At 39.5% G+C, this 16129-nt stretch overlaps 1 protein-coding gene across 1 annotated transcript in view; it reads right to left on the bottom strand.

Moving 5' to 3' along the window:
* The window catches only part of ptprsa (protein tyrosine phosphatase receptor type Sa), a 208169-nt gene extending 205264 nt beyond the window's left edge, over positions 1-2905 (bottom strand). The window contains exon 1 of the mRNA XM_063890864.1: positions 2663-2905. The gene's annotated coding sequence lies outside the window, so the exon portion shown is untranslated. The remainder of the gene's footprint in view (positions 1-2662) is intronic.
* Positions 2906-16129: the final 13224 nt, after the last annotated feature.

Here is a 16129-nt window from a genome sequence, read left to right as displayed (position 1 = left end):
TCTTATAAAACCTACAATGAACCACCACTTTTTACAGTGTGTGGCCTAGATGTCCAACGTGGGTATTTGATTGCTCCATGAGCAAACGCTGGGCGAGGAGACGCTTCATAAAGTGTGTCCAGCCCATTAAGTCTGAGGGAGAATCAAGAAAGAGCTTTCCTTCCGCAGGCCTGTCCTTTAAGACAGCAGAGAGTGAACGACTCTCTGCTGTCATAGTGATCATTGGGTGGCACCACATCTTAATATCGAGAGGCAGACTGGAGCATACACAGTGCTAAATTGGGATACACATTATAATTTAAACCATAATAATAACATCTTACTTACATTCCATGGGTACTATAAAAATATGTGACATTACAAAGACAAGCAGAGAGTGCATGCAAATCTGTGTGCGTGTCGTTGTGTTACACTATACACCAACTGACACATTACATCATTTGTTTCATCACTGTGGTTCAGCTCCACATATTCTAATGTCTTTTTGCATGGGGCCAAACTTCGTACTGTTTTTTTTAAAAGAACGTGCATGAAATATGGAGAGGCACAATTCAGTAAGCATGATTGGTTGCCAGAATAATTCTGTGGTAGCATACCTCTGACTATTATTCCAAAAGGACTGTAGACTGTTTTCAGAGAGGTTGGGTGCAAGTGAGTGGTGTGTGCTCCCTCGCATACAAATCCAGGAGAGGATTTTACATTTTACCTGCCTTGCTCATGTGCTCATGGGCATGTGTGTGTGTGTGTGTGTGTGTGTGTGTGTGTGTGTGTGTGTGTGTGTGTGTGTGTGTGTGTGTGTGTGTGTGTGTGTGTGTGTGTGTGTGTGTGTGTGTGTGTGTGTGTTTAGAGGAGGAGGAGCAAAGGGTCGTCAGTCCAAATTCCCTACGTGATGGAACATAACAGGGAATTGTAACACACAGCAACATAATACATTTGATTACATTATATTGTACAGCAAGCCCGTAAGCAATTTCCAGGAACCATAAAAAAGCTATAACTAAGTTACCACGGGTACAAAGAAAAATGAATAAAGCCATTTTCTTTTAACAACCAGGGCGCTGGCGAGATATCGTTCTCTCCTCTGGCTTTTATGAGCTTTGTAGACTCGAGATGCGCTCGTTTCGATCGAAACAGGAGACGGAACAACATGGAAAATGCACAACTTAAGAGGAGAAAAAAATAACTCAATTGTTTTGTGGTTAACGTTTCAACACGGAGCTGAACATTAAATGGTCGTTCGGTTTCAGAAATCATCTTTATGGTTTTGAATCCGAATTATATAGAATGCAAACAAAGATAAGTGCCTGCACTGGTTTTATAGAAATAATGGACGCACTGAGGCTCTTCCTTAATTAAGTTGCAGCATATATGTAATTTCGAGGTAGCAGGGTAAACGAAAAATAAAGACATCAAAAGCATTTTTTTTTTTTTTACCAAAATAAAAGTTTGAAACTGAGCATTTTTTATATAATTGTTATATTCCTCACTGGACAAAACATCTTCAACAATTTCACACAATATTATTGTAATTCAAATCATAGCGTCCTGCATTCAACAAGGGCATCACTTATAAAAAGTCAGTGTCACTGCTGTGCTGACTCCACCTCGGTGTGGCTTTGGAAAGCTAGAGCTGCGCACCTCGAAATAAGCCCAACTCATTTACACGCCATTGGATCAACGTGGTGCGCAGAGGCAAATCCGGTACAGGGGTGTAGATCAACACTACAGTACTCTCAAAAGTCCAACATGTGTAGGCTACCTTAAGATTGATATTACAAACAACCCATGCACACAAGAGAGATATAGCTAGATAGAGAGAGATAGAGAGCGAGATAAAGAGAGAGAGAGAGGAAGAGAGAAAGAGTAGCTATCAAAAATTGCATTTCCGATGGATGCCTGAATGCAAGCCTGAGTTTCTCATAATCTAGGCTACTGGCATGTCCGTATGAGTGGATTTAAAGGTAAAGCACCTCACGGTCGACTTTGCTAATGAAGAACCCCCCTGTGGAGATGCACTTGTTTGATGGAGCCCCCCCCCCTCAATCCCCCCTGCATACACCCTCTCTCACACACACCTCCGCCCGAAAAAAAGATGATTCAGAAATATGCGTTTTGCTCCAGAGCTTTACAAGTGTACGAGCCATTCTTGAGAATTTTCTTTCGTCTGCCTGTCTAGAGTACCACCCGGGTTTCTGTTATTTGGCAGATTAAGATTGTAATTAACTCTCAGTGGGGGAATGAAAGGGAAGTCGTGCCTGTTACGGCCGTCGTTCAGAATGATGGATATCCTTCGTACTCAGGCAGCAGATACGCTCCGCTCACAGCAGCAGCTATGCGGTGGCTGAGTCGGGTCTCCCGCAGAGTCTGGGACTACACCGAGCATCTCTCTCCGTCGCACAGCTCTGTTGCAGCTTGAAAAGCTTCTTTGCAGTATTTTTGAAATGATGCTCCTCTTTGGGCACTTGCCTCTGTGCGGGTGTTAATACAGTAGAATAACGCACAGCTCGCGCGCTCCCACACGAAATGCCCACATGACTATTGTGTTCAAGCGTTTAAAACATGACAAAGCCGTAATTTAGATTGCAGATTTTGTATTAGAAATCCCCGGTAGATAAAAGTGTCAGGATAGAGTCAGGAAAAAGAGACAGCGAAGTCTACATACCTTTTTTTCAGCCTCGGAGTTCCTCTTTCTTTCTTTCTTCTCAGCTTATAAACCCTCACATCTTCATCATTAAATCAACAATAATCCCCGGGTTTTGTTAAATGTGTGCGTTCCTTCGGCAGATCCAATGAGGAGCGGTTCAAGGGTTCCTCTGCCGGGTTAAATTATGTTTTTAATATCCACCCCAAGAGCGCAGGTTGCTCAGGACGCGTCTGGGTACGGCAGGAGGAGTCGCTCCCTCAGCAGCAGCCACCGTGCGCATTTGGAGAAACCAGAGCTGTGTCCGCGCAGGGAAGCTGAGGGAATGATGTCATGCGTCCGGCCCTCCCTTTCCAGCCACCCCTCAACTCACGGCTTTCTCCATCTACAATGCCCCCTCATCGGCTCCTTCTTTCCAACAGAAACAAAGAAAATGCAACATACATTTAGTCAAGCACTGAATATTTAAATCTTGTTTTGAAGAAATGTTATTAAAATAATGCTAACGTCTTGTTGAATATTTCCAGAATTGAAATAAACATGTGTTACATTATCACAAACATCTGGCATTTGTTTGTCGAGCAGTTTAAACACTTTTTCCATACGTTTATGAGGTTTGAAGCTGAAATACAAGGCTGCGCATCTTGATTTTGCAGATATTTTTTACAGTGCTGCACTTGACGTGATGCCGCCCCCCCACGCCTCAGTGAAGGTATCGCCCAGTAGCATCGCCAGCCTGCTTTACGCGGGATGAGAGGGGAGGTAAAGCAGGATGAAAAACACCAATGCACGCCGTGCACTGGGTCAAAGCAGCCTCCCCCTCCCCGGTACAGCCATCGCATCTTAAAGATGGAGCTTCATATCTTGTCATCTGAGTTGTAGGCGAGGATTCTCGTGTGTATTATGAACTACACTGCAAATAAATAACACCCCTTTAACATACAATTGATCTTGTTTTGAGTCTAAATAATTTAGGAAATGTTGTTGTCAATAGGATTACGGTTGAATTTAATGTTCCAAAGGAAAAACTTGCAAGTTTTGTCATGATAATTGTTTTATTGTAGCTACGAGCAGCAAGTGAAGATACGTTATCTCCCTGCCTTGACATTTTTTCTTTCCAAAGGAATATGAAACAGGACTTAAAAAAAAAAAAATCTAAATCTAAATCTTAATGTAAAACTACTGAAGATGTCTCTTAACACAATGGGTCAGTAAAAACTGAGACTAACTGCCTATTTTAAACTGGCGCATCTTCAAACACATTTAAATTCCTCACAATGGTTGAGCAAGCTATAAGGTATTTTCTGCATCCCGACTTTGCAGCTGGCTGCTTGCTGAAAGAAACTGAAGGAAAAAGACTGAGGGCGTTTAATCAATCAATCAACTTCAGCTGCAGGTTTTACTTAATCAAATCTTTAAAGTGGCAGGGCTGCTTTCCTACACTATATATTGGTGCACTGATGCTCTGCAAGGACACGCTGAAATGTTGCCCTGTGCCCAAATTATACTTTTTCTGTAAGCATGCACTTGTTTCTTAAGGGGTGGCTAATTGTGGGAACTGGAAAACACAGGTTATGTGGTTCAATGTTCAATACATCAATGTCATCCATCAGAATGTCTTTCCATCCATAAAGTTTACTGTATATTTTATATTCCCACTTATCTGTATTCATGATATGGGGAGGGGGATATAAACAGAAGACAGATCAAGAGGACAGGTCATTGACATGCCAATACATCACAGGGATAACACACAAACACATTTACACCTGAGGGCACCAGTGAGTCTTCAGGTCAATAGATCTGCATGATTTTCAAGTGGAGGACCAACAGGACCAAACCACTGTGAGACCCTGTTTCCTTTTTCTTAAGAGTTATATTCATTTCCAAACATGAAAGGTGGTTGTTAAGTATTGAGTCTGACTCAATGGCTGTAGTCAGGGGGGCCAAGGCCTGCCAATTGCATCTTTTTTGTAAGGGTACGTTTGAGCAACCTGTGGATTAAGTCTCCCACTTCATGGCCCCAAGACAATTGTAATTGGTTGAAAAAAGCACAAACAAGACCATCAACTTGAAGCATCAACATGGCCACAAACAATTCAAAATGAAAGAAAAATAAATCCTAAATATGCAAAAGGATGCAAAGGTATGACAAGAAAGACACAAAGATACAGTATTTTGAAGATGGCAGACCAAAATCGTTCCCATATCATAAGGTGGTGCAACAAAGAGACAAGGATGCGTGAATTAAGAACCGGAAAGCACCCAACCAAACTTAACAATTTCATCATTTGTGGCCCTAGCAGAGTTCAGACTTGTAACCTTGGAAGTGTTAAAGCCATTCTCTACCCCCCTGAGCTTGACAGAACCATGTGTGACCTTTAAGCCCAACTAAAGCATCCATGTCCCCTGGACTGATCATTTGATTGTCCTTTGCCTGTCTGCCTTTACTTTAGATAATTGGACATGTCTTTGATAATGTGTGGTACCCACGTCAGGGGCAAAAAGTTGACGGTTACTGTAATATTTGTTTTGTTCTGTAAAATCAATTAAACAGTTGATTCATATTCGTACATATTTTTATAAGCCAGCAGTTTGTCTCAGCTGCATTGATAATTTCAAGGTTAAATTAACTGTAAAAAAGGCTATGGCATGAAATCCACTGGCCTGTAATACAAATCTTTCCCAGTTAATCTCCAAGTGAGCGGTTTTGTGCCTTGAGTCAATTAACTTATCAATATCAAAAGCGTACTAGAGGGCCATCACATACCTTCCACTACAACATGTGTGTGTATTCCTGCTATTGTCCAACCCCACTTGGCATTGAATTGAATGTAATAGATCTATGAGAGACAAAAAAAAGAACAATACGATCAAAATAAAATAGCTCCCTGATATTGGCATTTGTTATGATAAAGTATGACACCATTGAGGCTGATACAGCACCCTGTTTCCTGATTCAAAATTACTCCTGTTTGTGTCCTTCTCTGCTGCCTCAGTGTTTAAACGAAGATAAGTGAGCAGGTCCATTTATTTTCTTTAAAGCAAAGAGACCGTGCCTTGTCTTTGATTTTATCACATGTCTCCCCCTTTCTTTTTCATTCCTTATTTTTTCCATCATCCCAATGATCTCCCCTTCTTGTTCTCCTCCAACCTTGACCTCCTCAGTTCACCTGTATTTCTCTAACTCCTCTTTTTCCTCCCTTAATAGTTTCATCTGTGTGTGGGAAACACATGCCAGTCAGAGTGGCTGGATGAGTGGTTTAATTAGAGAAAAAGTCGCCTCATACTGAGCATGGGCAATCAAGGGCCACTGGCTTGAAGAAAAGTCGGACAAGGCCATTCGGTGATTGGTGATTGCAGAAGTGTTATTTAATCTACATGATAGGCTTAAAGAGCTTTGAGTCAGATTAGGGATAAAGATAATGCAGTACAGTGGAATTAATTGTACCAAAGTAGAGCCAAGTTCCGGGCCAATTGTATATACAGTATTTTGTATCTGCTGATCCCTGTCAGATGAATGTGTGCAAAATTATCAGCTTAACAGTAAAGGTTTCCATAAATGTACTATTGAATTATATTATATCTGGTATGCATTGTCTGCAATATAACATTGTATGTCTCATATTTTACAATGAAAAAATATATCACAAAGTTTTTGGATGTTTCAACAAACGTTTTTTTTATTTATCTGTAAAGATAGAATGTGAATGTTTTATGATTCAATAAAAATGCAAAATGAAGAAAAGATGACTTTTTCTATCTGTGTTCAGTGTCTTCTTTTCTATTTTACACATCATTGAACAGAAACATGTTGATGTATTTACAATCTGAAGATAATAAATATTACAAAAAAGAAAGATGTTGTTTTTAGTAAAATGTCAACATGACAGCTGCATACAGTTCTGTTTCGGATATGCATGTTTTCCACAGTAAGTAATCAGCCTTCGGTGCAGCTTAGCGATTACTTACAAAGAGTTAGAAGCTCAATTCCCCACAGGTCAACACTCTGAAGAGGCACTCCTCTTACTGCGCGTTGCTTTGGATAAAGTGTCCCCCAAATGGCATCTGCACATTCCAGCTGTCTGAATGGCCCTGTCAGAATAGCCCTTGATTACACAACCAGATTAACACAAATTAGTAAGGCATACATAAAAAATACTAACAAAGAATGAATGAATCTAATGCAAATTAATGTATCATTTCCTTACCTTTCTACAGTACTTGATACTTGAATCTGTGTCGCATTTATGAAGGTTTGTTTCGCATTTATCAAGGTTTCTTTTTTCCTACTCTAAAGTTCTAGACTGTATCATGGTTGGTAATGATGTCAACAGCTAAAATGTAAAAGAAACTAAGAGTATCTTTGTTGCAGACATTTGAAAAATACAGCCTTGCAGCTGTTAAGATCATTTGAACTTTGGAGAACTTTGCATCGTTGAGTTAAAGATAACACTGCTGAATTCTGCTGAACAGAAGCTTAGACGTTGCATAATAAACATGAGCCAATGAGTGACAGAGCACATAATGAGACTGAGCATATTGTTAAAACCATTTTCACTAAATCCATCATTACTATGGTTCTGCTAGGCAGCGCAAGTGTTGGATCTTTGATGCAAACCAGTCGTAAACAAGAGTGTTTTGAAAGGAGAGGATATTTCAGCATCCAGAGAGAGATGGAGGGCTGAAAATATGACGGGATTCGAAACAGCATTGAAGTCGCCTTTTCAAAACTCTGGGCAAAATTCGATTTATTATTCATATTGTCTTTATTTATTGTGTTTACCATTTCATTTACCTGTAGTAAAAATGGAACCCTTAGGAACAGAGGGTCAAACTTGTACCTGTATACTAGATTATTCTCAGTGATGAGAGTAGACGCATAGCAAAGAAAACTTGTACTAGTTAAAACATTTTAATTGAAGATCATTAATATTTCCAGTAGCTCTTGACCCAGATAGACTAAGCTTTGCTATCCAACAAACTATCAGGCTAATTTAGCAATTGAAAAGGAATAACAAAAAACGATAATGAGAATTTCACAGTTTCTTGCACAAGGTGTTAGATTATTAGAGAGGCCAAGATCTTTCTTCCTGTAATATCTGAAATTATAATAATTTTTTCTCCAGTTCATTTGAAAGATATTGGTTATGAGTAGGAAGGAAAAATAGGTCCTTTGGATTGACAGTGCAACCTGGTCTCACTAGGGCTTCATATACTAATGCTTGGTTAGTCGGTTTTCGGGTTCTTGATATCAATGCAGTTAGCGGGTTGTATGGTATCTCCAAGGTAAATCCAACCCATCAATATTAGATAGTGAGGGCAACAGATTCAGTGTTAGTAATTCTGCAAAAGTCTGTAGATAGAGTGATGGTGTACTGGTCAAACAAGCACACTTTTTATGTTACCTAAACTGAACCAGCATGATCAGTTGCACACTGCAGAAAATATTAAACACTCTCTGGAACTTAATGCATTTAGTGAGAGCAAGGTCTTTATATATCCTTAATTTCAGTAGTGTTTAAATAAGACTAGAATTGAATAAAAAATAAATAAATAACACATCACATACATACAAAACACTTTCTTGTTTGGTTTCTTTAAACTATTTTAATTTGGTGACAAATATGACATCTGCAGAACCACATTGATCTGAGCAGTGTTCTTTTTTCAAACAATTTTTGACAAGCTCGCAGCGCATACATAACTATTGAAGGCAGGTTTATATTGATCCTGTGAAACACAAAGATTCAAAAGGGTTACGTTATCTGCATAAAGAACACATCCTCATACAGGTGAATGCAACGGGAAAGCATTGGAATTTTCAATTGCTTTGGTAGGTACAGACACAAAAAATGATGCTGTAATTATTCAATGCATGACACACATGTCACTTAGAGATTCTTTTAACAAGCTAAGGGGTTACAGCTCCCTTTTAAACTACCCATCTATTCAAGTGTGGTCACTCTTATAAATGTTGGATGGAATGGATAGAAACCACTCATCCAATATCATATGCTGTGGGATGAGTAAAGATTTGTCCATGGGGAAAGTCAGTGAGTTGGTAACATGACAGTGTGAAGGATGCAGGCTGTGACAACAGCGAATGGAAATAGAAGCAGTGATGTACGGGGCGATAAATTGTCTGTAACACAGCCTTATAATGGCTGTGTGAGGGTGCTAGTGTATACAGCAGCCATTGAGCGGCACTTGGCTCATTAGGTTGAGGCATTGAGGTGATGAGTGGGTGTGTGAGCGGTGAGTATATGACATGACAAGGCTTTGATGCACTTGCAGGTAGGGAGCTCATTTCCCTTGCTCTTCCCCTGTCATCATTCCCTCTTTTCACTTCTCATGCACATTCTCTCACTCTTGATAAACTCACTAGCAGCTGGATTATTGTTCCACATTTGGTGTCTTCACTGTTTCACTCTCTCTAAGCTCTCTCTGCTTCCTGAACCTGTCTCTTTTCTGCTGCATCTCCTCCTCATTTTCTTATTCCTAACACTTGTTCTGAGTCGTTGCCTTCTCCTCCTCGCTGTGGATATCTATAGCAGCCGCCTGACAGGACATTCAGGTGGGCGAGAGTGTGAACGTACCTCAGAAAAAATACCCAACAATCCAATGATAGATCATGTCTGCGTAAAAACAGGATCTTCACAAGGCTTGGTTATCATGATAGCAATTAGATAGTAGATATTTACAGTAAAGCCTGGTTAAAATAATTCTGGGTGGGCTCAGTAGATTCATAATGTTGCCTACTAACAAGTGGAAAATAGTGCGAATGAGCAATCTGCTCCCACACCTCCTGGTCATGTCTACCAGTTAGGCATGATTTAAAAAAAATGCTGTTTTATTAACTTCTGCTTATATTTTCACAATCATGTTTGTCACATTCACTCTTCCTCAGTCACGCATGGACACATCGGCACAAATAGATTTGTGATAGAAAATCCATCTTTTGTATACTACTAGCTCGAGAAATATCCACAATGATGACATGATTATTTTTAACAGGTTGGGGCAGAATAATTTCCAACAGAAAACCTTGTTACTGCTGTTGTGTAATATTTAAAACCTTGTTGCGAAAGACAAAACCGATTGTGTCAAATTAAACCCAAACTCTTTAAGTGCACACATTGCTTCTGGAACAACACAGGTAAGCATTATCACATAAAAACAAACAAGGGAAATTCTAATTACACTGTGTTGAAAAGAGAGCCTCACATAAGTCATATTGCAGCCCTTGGTTCAGCTCAACATCAAAAAGATTCATACTTTTGGTGTAATTAACAAGCACATGCTATTAAGTATTGTTGTTCACATGCTCACACAGTTAACCTAATGTTATACAGCAACTACAAGCCATGCATCAATTAACGTTCCCAAAAGGCTTGTTTTATTGAAGACTATTACATGTCAGTGGCCTTTTTTGTTAGAGGTAAATGTCGCAGATAATAGTGATATCGGCATTCTTTATAACATTCCTTATAGTTCCATAGCTGCAAACACTGACAATGTAACCTTTACCCATGACAGATGTTTTACCATGCTCCCCTGACCCCCAAAAAACATGAGCCACCCTGAGCTAGTTCAACATTAAACACAAACACCTTATATATATTTATACAGGAGCACATAAAAGAGAAAAAGCCGGCAGTGAGTCGAGCTGCAGGTCATCAGTGCATTATCCCCCAACCTTTGCCTACCGTCTTTGCTTTACTCCAACTGCCTGCAAAACAGTATCACTCTCGCACCAGCATTGTGATAAGATCTGACTTAACCTTGGTGAGGTGCATCACCTCAACAACACCACTAGCTTGTCACTACTACAGAACATCACCTTCAGGGGATAAGGGTACCATTAAGAGAGGAAATAGGCTTAACAGATAAGGGCAGATTTTAGTTTTAGGCTTTCATGTGGCATGCAGTGTTTAGTTCAGCATCATTTCATTCTCATGGGGTCTTTTTGAATTTTAAAGCAATACACAAGTCAGTCTCAGCTTGGATTAGGTCATATGTATGAAATGAGAGAAAAGTGTTAAAATTCAGAACTATACATGACAATACCTATGCATCTTTAGCGAAATTGGTGAAAGGAAGTTAGTCTGTTCAACTTTTTGTCCAAACTGAGATGTCTCAACAACATTTTAAGGGATTGCCATGAAATATTGTACATGGTTCAAACTAGTGCGAAGTTGACATGGTCTAAATGTTTTGATAACTTTGGAGTGATTACCATGCAGTTTTGTAGAGATATCCATAAAGCCCACAAATGACATAATATATCAACTAAACGACAGTACCATGAGCTACATTTGTGCTTATGCGTTTAGCTCATAGCACATCGTCACAGGGCCTCTAGCACAATTGCACACTCCTATCCTAATGTGCTACTCCAAACATCTACACTTTTATTGCAAGGTGTAAAGTAACACCACATTTTGATTTACTTTGAGGGTCATAAAAGCAGCACTTCTTTGCACTTACTAAGTAATTTAAGTACTTACGTAGATATGGGAGCATTGGACTAAATTTCAAGGTGTTGAATATATTTTTTATCATCACACATTCTTTATCATATATGTGGACCCTGCAGTGCCTTGGTATCTGAGCGGTTACAGCACGTCACATATGACATCCTTGGGACCTTGAGACCTTGGGACCTTTGTTTCATGTCAAACCTTTCTCTCCCCCCATCTTAATCTTTCTTCGTAAAAACTCCCACCTCTTTAACTTTCACTAACAATTCCCAGTACTGTATTCCTGGATCTGGAATGATGATGAAGGGGGGGAGACTATTATTCAAGGCTTTAATAACAGATGAAATCCTGAGAAATTGAAAATTAAATGAATCCCCTTTAGCAGTTACGGTAATTAAAAGTTAATGGAAAAATTGTGGGACCACAGATACAGCAGCAGATGGAATACATTACAACACATAATAATTCACTTTGGAACACTAGAGGTCACAGTACAGCCTGCTGCAGGTGTTTGGGGTCGCAATCACCTATCTGGGATGGGGGGTGCCCACTTTATGACCCAGTAATATACCATGGCAACCTTTTTTGTTACGTTTTTCACTTACAACTTTCAGTAGGTCCAAAATAATACATTTACTTTAGTGTACGTTTTTCAGAAGCTATTGCAGCTCCGTTTCTCTAAACAAGCCAAGACAGTTCAGTTTTCAATGCTTTGCCAGCGGCCGCTTGCTTTGCTGTTGGCTGAGAGGTTGTGACTGAGGTTAGGATGACTACTGACAAAGAGATATATGTACTTTTTAAAAGAATGGGAACTGACGCCTGTGTATGCTGTGATAGCACAAGATAAAGCGCCCAGGCTGCTGATAACATCTGCGGATGGAAATAGCTTTCGTCCTCTCTTGTTGTCTTAAAAGATTGTGGAGTAAATGGTGAGTGTATACGATAGACAATTTGCAAGTTACATTAAAAAATAAATTGGCCGCCATTATAATAAAAGGAAATTGATTGTTAAAAAGATATTGTGTGCCGTGAAAGACCTCACGGACATTGAAAGGTATACATTAATTGACTTCAATTCATATCAATCACACAAAGCAGCATGATGCCAGTCACACAGACTGTGTTCAATAGGCATTGTTAGCCAGAACAGGTGCAACTCTATCACCATATCAAAATAATAAAAAAATAGTGATGGACAGTGTTTCCAATCAAAGAAATTAGCCAGGTCACTTAAACATACATAGAGGAGAGGTAATGCAGGCTTTGGGTTTGTCCAAACAGAAAAGAAGGTTCTTATCAGGGGAAACATGCTGAAATGTTTAAACAAGATCCCAACCTGTGTAATGCAAACTGCTGTCCGGCAGCTTACCCACCTTTTCACGGAGTGCAGTCTGTATTGACTCGGCCTGGTAGGATATCCCTCTGCAGATAATCCGATGGAAGACACCCCCCGTCGTCCTTTACTGGCACTCCTCAAACTGATGCCTGAACTCTCTTAACCTGCATGTAGCTGTCAACTCTTATCTGACTGACAAACATGCACAATGGTGTACTACATTTCAAGCATTTCAGGGAAAAGAAAACACAAAGAAGGACTTAAAAATAAAGGAGTGGATCTATTTGTGTAGTTCATAAGCATGTGTGGCAGTCAAAAGTACTACATATAACGCAGTTCTTTGCATATCTGACAAGGTATCAATCAAAAACATGATGGAGCAAAGTCAAATTCCAAGACCTAATGAACCAAAGTGACAGCTGGAAGCTAACCAATCTTTGACATGGGTAGACAAATGTGTGAATGTGGACTGAACAACCTTACCTACAGATATGCTCCTTCAATTCACCGAAGTTCTTTCCTTTCTGTCTCTCTTATTCAGACTGTTCTCTTGCAGCCCTTTAGGGAGGTAGTTGTGGTGAAAAAGAAGAGCCTTTAGAGGCCTATTAGCCACAGCGTCTGCAATGTTGATATGGGGGTATTTAACTTGAGCCTCTCCCGCTGCCTCTATCTGTCTTCATCTGTCTCACTCTGTCTGTGCTTCCCGGTGTTTGTGTTTGAGTCAACAATCATTAATCATGTGCAGCCGGAACAAAAAATGCTCTGGGACACTTTCAGTTAGGTACAGCTTTGACAAGCACACACCAGGATATATATTTCATCAAACACACACATTTTACTGCAACACAGAGACACACCAGAACACACCTTACCTACGTAGCCAAGTCTACACCAATATGCCTGAGCTAGACTGACTTCACTTTTCTTTGAATACAGTACGACACACACACAGACACACACCTTTACATTTCTCACCACGTGATACAGACTGCAGTTGCCATGTAAACATAATTGCTGCCCTTTACTGCAACATTTCTCAAGCAAACTGTTGCATATAACGTGATAACATATGTAGCTCAACTCAAAGATATGCAAATACATGTTCTACTTTATTGTCGAAACAGCAAACAGGAACTTAAAAAATACACACAAGTAAATAAGAACGGCACAGGCAGTTATCCCATTTATACAGTATTCTTAAACAGTGCTGCTACTTTCATTTTTAGTGTTCGAACCTGTCTGACATGCTTTCTGGTGTAAGAATCATCATCCTTTTGCGCTCTGTACCATTGGCATTGTTTTATAAATATAAGTCAAATTCCTTGGATGTGTTTACAAACTATAAAGCTCATTTATATGTTGTGCGATATTGTAAGCATCTAAAGCAGAATCAAAATATAATCACTAGAAATCCAAATAGTTTATTCTGGGCTACAAAATACAGGATATATGGTAATTCCTCTTCCAATGCAAATGAAATAAAGAAAGCCACATAAATAATGCAAATGACTTCAAGATGTCAAATAAGAGCAAATGGCTGTCCGTTGCTAGGCGACAGCGGCTGTTTAGCAATGGCACACATGAAGAAGAAAACATACTTGAGGTTTAGGAATAGCTTTATTGTGAAAAACAAGTTCATTGAAACAAATGGCTCCGAGCCATACACCGTAAGCCTATAGTTAGCCAGAGAACAGAACACCTGTGCACAGCAAGTAACCGCTAGCTGATCATTTTGTCTACTGTAATTTAGACGAATGCTAACGGAGCACAGATTCAAATCAGCCATGATGATTGTCTGTATGCTCTCATGCTCCTTGAAACTTTACAGTGCATTCAAAGTTTACTGAATGAACAGCAAAATATGTCAGGAAATGTTACCTTTCTTCTTTCTTCTTTCTAAAGCTTTTGCACTTTGTCCATTATTTCTCTCCATCACAGTGAGCTTGTCAATCGGTTTTCAATTCTAAGCAAGTGGCTTAATGGTTTGTCATAATGATTGTTTTAGACTTCGTCTTGTCGAGGAAAAGAAGATTTCCTCTTTGTGTGTGTGACGGTTGTCTAGCTAATGCTTGCTGAGAGCTATATCACTTATGCGTATGTCTGTTGGTTCACTAGTTACTCTATTATGATGAATTGGCTGAACAGTGTATCATCGCTTTTGAAGAGAAAGAAAAGCATTGAGAAAAAGAAAGGGAGGGACATTATTGTATTGTTTTGGAATAAGTTTGGGCTAAAACATGGATTGGTGATGAATATATAATGCGCAGATAAATTGGTAAACATTGTTTCCAGAACTTCAAAGCCCTGCAACATTGCCAACGATGTTGAAATGCTGTGTCATAACTTGTGTGTTTGTTTTTAAATTCAATCTGTTTATACATAATAACATTATCTACCTCCCGATAGGTTTCTGATCTTCTTTGTATTTATTGGCCAGCGTGTAGTGAATGTAATGTGTGGATATCCCAAGTTGTCGAGTAGAGTTTAATGAGGATCCACCTCTGAGGCTGTTCAACATTGTTTTGATCTATTTTCTTATTCCTAAGACCCGCTTTCATTAAAAGCCTTTTTTTAAATCCTGACCATGTCTTTGTTTACCATTCCTATGTTTGTTTTCTACCTTATATTTTAATCCTCTCTTGATAACTCACTTTTTGATAGCCTTTTAGATTGTATATCCTTTCCCCTGTTAACCTTCTAGTGGTTTCTTTTGCTCTCATCATTCAATAATGGTTTTACTTCCTCGGATAACCTTACCTGTATTGCATTTTCATTGAAATCCCTCCTAATAGCATCACCCCTCTAAAGTAACCTCTTAGAGATGGTGTTTTTTGCGTTGTAATGTGGTGTATTGTAATGTTTTATTCAATCTGTTTTTATTCCTATAATGCATTTTACTTATTGCCAAGAAACATGTTTTGAACATTACATCTACTCAGACAGCTAACATCAGATTTCTATTGCAAAAACTGTTAAAGCAATCTACATTTTATGACCAAGTAAAATGTTGATGCATGCTTCGCTTTTCATTTCATCCTGAGTATGAACAAATGTTGCACCAGGTGAGCAAAATGGATTGTTTGTTTAAAGACAAACCATTGCTGCACCTGCTGCAGTCATTTGATTTGGTTTGAGTGACACTATACTTCATAATACATGAAGAATCAACTACTACTGACCTAGGAAATAACCCCTGAATGCAGAGGTTTGTTCTGATAATGGAGATCCTGGTCTTGTTTTCAGCAGAATTTTAATACATTGCTTTCAGCTGCGGACCATAACATATCCAGTTACTTCTACAAATATACCCAACATTTGTCGTACTTGTTCCCTTCAAACTTTGCAATCCAGTCTGACTCTCACTCTGGTGAAGCCTGCTGAACCCGGGGGCCAAACGTCTGACACCCCTTCAGATGGCTGATTTGACCTCATGTCCCACCACTGACCCAACAGACCTGCCTTACTACACGACTGCCATGTTAGTGCCAATTGAAAGTGGCAGCAGAGCCTGTCGCCGAATCCTAATCACAATGCATAATTGGCGACAGGTTCAGTGTGAGAGTGTGTGTGTGTGTGTGTGTGTGTGTGTGTGTGTGTGTGTGTGTGTGTGTGTGTGTGTGTGTGTGTGTGTGATACAGATAGTGTGCATGGCACTGAGTTCACAGCTAA

The sequence above is a fragment of the Eleginops maclovinus genome, chromosome 9, assembly GCF_036324505.1.
Source record: "Eleginops maclovinus isolate JMC-PN-2008 ecotype Puerto Natales chromosome 9, JC_Emac_rtc_rv5, whole genome shotgun sequence".
Classification (NCBI taxonomy): Eukaryota; Metazoa; Chordata; class Actinopteri; order Perciformes; family Eleginopidae; genus Eleginops; species Eleginops maclovinus.
Note: the sequence above shows the minus strand (reverse complement) of the source record. Positions and strands in the feature narration are given on the sequence as shown.